The following is a 9175-nucleotide window of genomic DNA, read 5'->3' as shown; positions in this document are numbered from 1 at the left end:
ATGTCGGTTTTGGCATCTCCCGGTTTAAATGTTGGCCTGCCTGCCTTGGAACAAATTGGACATGCCAATCGCATGGATTTTGCTGGAAAAAACTTGGATGCTTTTGCCTCAAATTCTCTGATGTGGTATGTCAAAAGATTTTAGAATTTGTGATTATCTCTGTGGTCTTTTTATATATGTTTCACTGAGCACATTGTTTTGATTTATTAGATGCTCAAATTAGCTGTGTGCAATTCAGATTGATGATCGAGTATTTGGATTGATTTGCAGCTTTCTATTCAAGCATAATGGTCCTACTTTTCCTATACTTCAACTTAGTTTAGAAGCTTTTCGTTGGCCTGATGGTGAGGCAGTGCCTAAACTCTTATCATTCTGTGAGGCTGTGATTCTTCTGGCTGTTTTAACAAATAATTATGAACTGAAGGCATTTGTTGCTAAAGACTTGTTTTCTACAATACTTAAAGGTTTAACACTGGAATCAAATGCAATTATCAGTGCGGATCTTGTTGGGCTTTGTTGTGTCATTTTCGTTTCTCTGTCTAACAAGGACCCAAGTCCTAAGCAGGTATGATGGAATCTTCTATGCTTATTTTCATATTCCATCTGACTTATTATTGTCAGTATTTTGAATGAAGGTTTTTCTGACCAGAAAATTTCAAAAGTGAGGCTGTTATAGACCTTTTTCTTCTGTGAACATGTTCTTCTTTTTCTTCTTGATCAATTTCTGTCTTATGCATCTTTCTGCTTCAATTATTTCCATCAATATGCTTAACAGGTGTTAGGTCCTCGAAATGGATACCTTCCTCTGTTACTGCCTCTTGTAAAGCCTCATTTCAGCAATGCTCTCCCTCCTGGTGATGATAGCATTTGGTTTGACTATAAAGGATTGCCATTGAAATGGTATGCCATATTGATTTTATATTGTTCTTTATCTTTTCTGTGTTTTTCTGTACTGATTTATATTAGACATATGTCTAATATAATTCTTATCAAAAGAATAATAACAAATATGGTTTCTTATCACACTCCAGATGATCCTCTTGAAGATATTTTTCATGAGTTCCTGCTAAACTTTAGTTGAATGTTTAAGCTTTCATCAAGTTTTTATGGTGATGCTGTTTCCTCCTTCCACTTTCCAGATGACTTTTAGAGTCGCATTTAACCCTATCAACATGGGTCTAACTAGTTTATCATGATTATGGTGGTGTTCTCTAATTCTTGTCCGACCTATTAGAGGAGATCATATTATTGTTATTTACTTCTATGTTCTTGAGCTATTTAAATTATGCCATTTTAAATATTTTTTAATGCTTGGTGGTTATGCTTTACCATGAGTGGAACAAAGAAGTGTGCTACTAATCTTATTTGAATGGATTAGATAGACATGAAAACCTCACCAATCTTATGGGGCTTTGGGATTTTCATTATTTTATTAATATAATATATTTTATTATTTTGATCATGAAGCTTAAGCTTCAACGCCTCGAGGCTTATGCCTCGCTTCATAACAGACTCAATGCCTCGCTTCGCCTCATCGCATTTAACAACCTTGATCGCCGTGTTCGGAGTGCCAAATTCTTTACTATTCTATGTTTCCTTCTGAAAGGGGTGTCTAGCAACAACCCAAGTTCGCAATTTGTTGTAAATCCAATTTTTCATTTTATCCCATAATTTTCCATCAGATAGAGTTTCATTTGCGAATGAAGTTGCTATAGAGTTTGAAAGTCCAACCGATTTACATCTCTATTACAATCCTTTCGTTTTGGGCGTGAGATTGAAACCCTTGTACTATCAGGCACAATAAGTAATGGCTGGTTTTCAAAATCCCAGCCTCTCAATTCACAGGTTCAGCCAAACAGAAACGGTGTGAACATAAAATAAACGGAATATCAGATCCGTTTAAAAATAGTATTGGTAAACAAAACTGAAAAAATAAAATAAAAAGAAAGAAGAATAGCAAGAAAATGCACTGTGCACTGCACAATAAGGTACCGCCTCCCAACTGGCCGGCTAGCTCCGATTTAAGATTAATACAAGACATGGCCTCTGGCTCACCCTAAAGTAACATCCATCCAGATTCCATTCTGTTCTCTGTGCATGGTGGCAGCTGTGGGCCGAGCACAGCCGCATGCTTGCTGCAATGGATGGATCAGCCTTCAAACTCAAACACATCCTATTCCTGATGAATCCTCCAAGTATCACAGGCAGAAAGGAAATTATAAAAGACAAAGCTGTGCAGCATGAATACCAAAGATTCCTCCTCTCTAGCATCAGCTCAGCAGCTCCCGGACGGACATTCAAAGATCAGCATTCCACATGCGATGTGATCCGAAGTGCACAAGGGCACCACTTTGTTTATTATCTGCTGTCTGAGTTTTGAAAATCTTGGATCTGCTCTTCTGTCTCATCTGATTCATTGAATTCAACCTCCACATGCGGTGGTTCGGAACCCAAAACCTTTGTAGTGTGTGTGTGATGATCGCACATCATGACAGCAGAGAGCCACTTGCTTGCACCATTTGTTAAGTTGGCAACCCAACATCCAATTTCTTGACATGGCCCCATATTCCACGCTGAGCTCCAATCAAGAAGTTCATTGGGAATACCCATGTCTTCATGATGGAAGAGCAACACCTCAGAAGCTGTTGAATGCACCTGCTTCCCTCGATTCTACTGCAGGAGGGAGAGTTCACAAGTATGAGATGCACCAAAGTTAGCCAAACAAAACTGAGTTCAACTCCATCTATGGCTGGCATAGCAGCGAAGTGAGAAGAAATAGGTTTATCACAGGCTTTAATGCACCAACTTGAATAGTAGAGATCAACGCGCTTAGGCTTTCTATCCCTTGGTAATGCAGGGAATGGTGTGCTCTGTCACAAGCATTAAAGAAGCCAACTCATTAGAAAGGAAAACACCTTCCATCAAATGAAACCATGACAAAGGAAATGTGGTTATCATAAGCAAATTCAGAAGAACTTGATCGTCAACCATCTGACAGTGGCAGCATAAAGCAACACTATATATATCACATAGATTTCTTAAGAAACATGTTCCAACCATTCCATGTGTTTTTGCTTATGGTTTGCATCCCACAACCAGCATTTACCTCAAACAGATGTCAAGAATACACTTCCACATGGAGATCTTCAAGAAGTCGTTATAAGAATCTCTCACAAAATAGATGTTAAAGGTCATCGAAGGTTTACAAGCTAAGGATAAAGCCAGCTCCGTTCAAACTTGGCTCCTTGAATAGTGTGCAGATTTTTTATGAAACCTTATATAAATACATTAACACACAGAAGAGTGAAAGAAGGAGAAGAATAAACAAAAGAGGACCGGATTAACCATGGCATCAGGGACAATGACCAGACAAGGATCTGCAAGGATATTTAGGTGCATCTTTGAATGCCTTGTGAATCTTAGATTTTGTCAGCTTCCTGTGATTGCAAATCATGACCACAGCACTTTCTCAAGTTTAGTGAAACATCAGAAAGTGCAAATGTGATTATGATTTTCACTTGAGAATGGTTCTCCCTTGAATCCTGTGAAAGTTGGTTACAAGACTGACCTGTGACCAGAAATCACAGCTTTTGCATTCTCAGTCGTGATTGCTCATCCCACCAGTGACAAAAGCAAACGTGAGATTAAAGATTAACACTAATAAAATACTTTCAAGGGATACAAGTGGCAAGATCAAGACATTTATATCCTTTCTCAAAAGAAACAGGTTCTCAACCTACTTGACATTGGGATATGCTCAAAGTTGGATTCAAACTTCAAGTACTACTAAGAAGTGCTCTGATACAGTTATCAGAATACATTAAATCCTGCTTGGAAAAAACACCATTGAAATTGTTTTCCTCATTTGGAGGATGCATTTATTTTTGGATGTTGATGATGTTGGTGGAATGTTACTTCATTAGACGAGTCACAAAACCAGTTATATGGTACATAAATCAAATGTAGTGGCTGAGAAGAGCATCACCTGAAACACGGAAATTCATGTGGATTAAGAGATTAACTGAGGAAATTGGGATTGAAAAGTTTCTCTCTGGGAAGACACACTACATTTAGCACTGAGAGTCCCATGTTCCACCAAAAAAGATAATATATCAACTTGGAGGAACTTCAATGGACAGAAGGTTGCAAGTCATGATCATGAAAAATCATAAGAGGCTAAAACCAGATCATAGATGTGTTCTTTAGAGGGGGGATTACTTGTGATATTTTTTCCTCTAAAAAATGGTTAAGGGAAAAAGTATTGGTGGACTTTTCAATGTCAGCTAAAAGCAGTGGATGTTATATACCAGGATCATGGTAACTAATGAATTTTCATTCTGATAGCTTTGTGCACAGTAGACATGGCAAGAATGTGTTGTATTGCAAGCTAGCAGAAATTATTGAAAAACCAATATCGGCATCGGGAGCCATATAACCTGCAAGGTCATTATGAAACCAAGCAAAATTAATTGGCCAGTGGCCAATCAGCTAGGATGGAATTTTTTGCACAGGGACGGGCTTTTGTGCTCACATTTTTAGGCTCTCGTGTGTCTTTATACTTGAATTTTTTATCAACCTTTTAAGTTGCATTTTCCTAGAACTAACATCTACTCAATCAGATTATTCTCAATAGAAATTTTCGATCAGGGGAGAAAAAATTGCAAAAGTGAAGACCCCATATGTCCAACTCTACCTTTTCTGAATTGACTAGGCTCCATAGGGTCACTAGAAGTTGTACTTACCAAAGTAAACTTGCTTGCCACATTTATTTACAACTTTAACTTTGAAAATCATAAAAAAGGCCCATACATTATCTCATTTACATAAGACATGGACAAGGAGAAAACATCGCCTCATTTACACAAGAAAAACATACCTTTGTTATGCAGTAATATGCAGTTCCTGATTCCCAACTTCGACAAATGATGATATATTCCCAATCACTACAGAAAAATGGGAACTGCAAGAAAATTGAGAACTGGTTAAAAATTATAACGTAAACAACCAAATAGTGTGCAGAGAAAACGGACAAATCTTTTCTGGATTACCTTTCTAATCCAATGAACAATCATGGTGACATTATGAGGATATTCCTGTAAAGTGCTACAGTAAATAAGCACGTCATCCCATTTAGTTCAAAAGTCATCATCCCACAAAAAATCACTCACACATTCTCAAAAACAATTCTTGAGTGATAGTGTGTAGGGCCAGTCTAGCAAAATACAAATCAAAGAGAGATTAGAAACTAGGAAAAAATAACCCTGGAACCATTTTCATAGTCTTTATGAGTATTATTAAAAACAAGACAAAGTTCATATCAAGCTATGTCACATGGGTGCGGGTGCCAGTGCGGGGGTGCGGCACTTTCAAAAACCTTGGGTGCGAGGGTGCAGCAGGGGTAAAAATAATATATATATATATATATATATAGAGAGAGAGAGAGAGAGAGAGAGGGTCTGGGGGTTCCCCCCGGCGTGGGTCCCGCTGCGCGGTCAGCGGGCAGGGGGGGCCGCCCAGGGTTACCGGAAGCGCCTAGCTAAAAGGGGAAGCGCGCTTCGAAAGCGCGAAACCTCGCGCTTCCGAAGCGTGGGGGGAAGCGTCCCCCTTTTTTGGGAAGCGCGTTTCCCTTTAATGGGGGACACGCTTCCCTTTAATGGGAAGCGCGCTTCCCATCACGCTTCCCCCTCGCTTCCCCTGTTTTTTTCAATTTTTTTGTATTTTTTATTTTTTTCGCTTCCCCCTCGCTTCCGAGACGCTTCCTAGGTCGCTTCCGAGACGCTTCCTAGGTCGCTTCCGAGACACTTCCCGAATCGCTCCTAAGTGGTCCCACGCTTCCCCGCTTCCTAAAATTTTGAAAGTGCCTCGCTTCCCGCTCCCGCTTCCCGCTCCCGCTTCCCGTATCGCTTCCAGCTCCCGCTTCCTCAACTGGCAACCATGGGGCCGCCCCTCGCGGGGGGTTATAGGGGGGGCAGCGTCTCCCCCCCCCTCCCCCCCCCCCTCCCCCCCCAAGATTTTTTTTTTAAATTCCGCAGCCCATTTCATAGGGCAATTTTAAAAAAAAAAATCCAAAAAATGGACCGAAATGACCCTGGGTGCGGTCAACGCACCCAGGGTCGGGTTGACCGCACCCACGTCGAGTCGCATCGACGCGGGTGCGGCACTCTGCTAGCCGAATCCCTGTTACATAAATATCAAGACTTCAGTCTTATGACGACATGCTTCATGACGAGATTCATGGACCATAATCATCAATTTTACCAGACCTGCAAACATAATCATGGTGAATGTTCATATTTACATAGCAGAAAACCTTTTTAAATCCTAGTCAGCTTCAAACTGAAATGGCAGTCGCATGGCTATGCCCTTTCAATCAAATGTTTTTACAGATCAGTATCCTCTCAAAGTTTTTCTTTCATGTACTTTTCCTCTTGTATGCTTTTTGTGGATGTCATTACTTTGTCTGTCAAGTTTTCACTTATTCAGTCTGCATCTCACACTTTAGATTACTATTCTTACTTTGGATAATTAAATATACTCCTCCATTATATTCTGATCACCAAATTCTGACGTTATCTTTATCCATTGAGATAATAGATTATATACGATAGGATGAGTGTTCAGATAAAAGTTTCTCATAATCGTAGACAGAGAAATGTCCATGATGCCTTAGACATCTACTTTAACCGCGCATGTTGAGTAAAGAGGAATCAGTCAGTTTAACTAAAACTATTAGTTTTGTAAGCTTTCAAGCGTCACAGTGCACCATGCTCTGTCATGATCATAAGCAGTACAGTTGTTGTTAGCCTCACCATTTTTGTATTTCATGACACAGAATGGTGAAAAATATATGTCCTTTCATCATAAAATACCAAATTTAAGGGTGTGAATGTTGTCTGCAGCAGCAATAGGGAACATAGAAGCAATACTAGGTTCACCAGAGTTGGCCAATTTTTATAAGAGCTCGTAGAAGATGAATAGATGCATAGATCGACTGGAGCTGAATAAAGAAGAACAGAAAGAATATCACATTACTTGAGTACTTTCTATAAATTTTCTTTTTATTTTTGGGAATGATTTAAAGAAAAAATTATGTCAGAAAATGTAATTATAGAGCTTAAAACAGGGGAAAAACAAAAGAACCTACAAGAATATGCCGAGCCAACGATACATTAAATATCCCTCCTATTATTCCCAATGGTTGGTCATGTGCTCTTCTTCTTTATCAGAATAAGGTCAAGCTACTATTTGAAAAGGAGAAAATGGATTGCCTTGGAGAAAACGGATTACTCCAGCAGATATGATCCAGAAGCACAAGCACCGAACATGACTCCAAACTTGTCGTCTATGGACTATTAGAAGGATGGAATTTTGGCAGCAAGAGATCAAAATAGGAAGGAGGAGCAGGTTATGTTTACCTCGGGATCACGACGTCAAGCTTGATAGGCGAATGATGTGGTGGTACGGTCCATCATCAGTTGCTAAGCTGGGCCTCCATCCTTTTTGTCAACGTAAGAAATTAATGTTTCCAAATCCGACTCGTCCAGCGCAGGTTGTTCATCCTCTGCATCAGAGACACAAGCACTGGAATAACAGAAAATATGATGAGTATTTTCGAAAAAAAATTGCCCAAAGACCATTTCTGCATTCAAGGAAATGAAACAAACAAAACAGAATATCGCATTTGAACCCTAAGAAGCCTCCAAGTAATGAGACCACTTCTGCATGGGCTTAACTGTGTAAACGTTAAATTTTGTTTACCCTTAACATTGAGAAAGAGGAAAAACAGACATTATCAACTACTCAGCACAATATTTCATTTCACCCAACGGGTGGAAGAGGAGATGAAGTTACTGAAAGGGGCCAACATACTCGTCCCCGTCTACGACAACAGGGGTGACGGCTGGCGGTGCCTGAGAAGAATGAGGAGGCGGGTGGTGGTGCTCAACGGACTTGGCAGCCTTCCACCTGCGGCCAACATTCTTGATAAGGGTGGTCCAGATGAGCCTGGAACTGGCCTTGACGCCCAAGAAGAGAAGGGACGCCCAATTGGGTCGCCAGGACCAACCGATGAGGAGGCCGAGCAGCAGGGAGATCCACAAGGGCATGAGCGAGACGACGACGTCCATAAACAGGTGATGAACGGGGAGATGAACGCTCTTGGCGATGAAGTCCAAATACAACATTTGCCCAATACCCTCACTTTTTCTCTCTTCAAACTTTTGTTCTTTTATTAGTGTTCACAGTTAGTACATGGAATGGGTGGCAAGAATTATTAGGATGAAAAAAGAGGGGGGAGAAGGTGAAGGAAGCAAGCAAGCAAGGAGACTCTTCGAATTTTTCCTGATCGATTTTCTTTTTTGAGGAAAGAGGGATTCGGCAGAATTCAGAATTTGCCCGACTTTTGTTGACGAGGTTGAGTCGTTACTCAAACCATGTCGTCCTTATAATGCAGGTACAGTTAAAAATACAATTTTTTTTATTATGCAGGTATTCCTTTACGTTTTATCTTTGGTCTTATTTTCTTTACCCTAATCCAATTTATTATTCGTGATCATGAAAACCCTACTCAATTTATTCATCATTATCAGTACCACATTTAACACACTAAGTCTCATTCAACATTTAGCACGTTATTCCTCAATGTGTCTCAAATCACTTAGACAACCATCTTTTACTTCATCAACACCCAACATTTTTGGCTCATGAGACCTTAGTGTAGTCACATTATAATACCTATGATTTTTTATAATTATTAAATCTTTAAAATATAATGTTTATACTTTAATCTAGTAAAATTAAAAATTTATCTAAATGCCAACTTAAAATGGAAATTACACATTGAATTGAGTCAATAGTTTAAATAAGATCTAATAATGAATTTAAAGAAGCATTAAATTAGATTTAAATCACATAATAGACATGAGTTTTATAAATTGAGTGTGGATATGGATCTGATTTGGGTTGCTTATATTGGATTGGATTTCAATTAGATTTAAAATCCACGAAGAAAATCTAAGAAAAAATCCAATTAGGCAAAATCATGAAATTTGAATTAAGAATTAATTTGACTTTATAAGAGTGTGGAGTCCAATGTACTCGATGCCCCTCGTGGGCCATACTTAAGGATATGCTATATGAAAGAAAAAGAAGAATAACAAATATATACCAAGTATAA

General features: G+C 39.2%; 1 pseudogene; it reads right to left on the bottom strand.

Annotated features, from left to right (window-relative positions):
* Window positions 1-1708: 1708 nt before the first annotated feature.
* Window positions 1709-8183, bottom strand: LOC149812070 (uncharacterized; annotated as a pseudogene).
* Between the last annotated feature and the right edge of the window lie 992 nt (window positions 8184-9175).

The sequence above is a fragment of the Nuphar pumila genome, chromosome 17 (assembly GCF_984573655.1).
Source record: "Nuphar pumila chromosome 17, dmNupPumi1.hap1.1, whole genome shotgun sequence".
In the NCBI taxonomy this organism is placed as follows: domain Eukaryota; kingdom Viridiplantae; phylum Streptophyta; class Magnoliopsida; order Nymphaeales; family Nymphaeaceae; genus Nuphar; species Nuphar pumila.
This window is presented reverse-complemented; position numbering and strand designations above follow the sequence as displayed.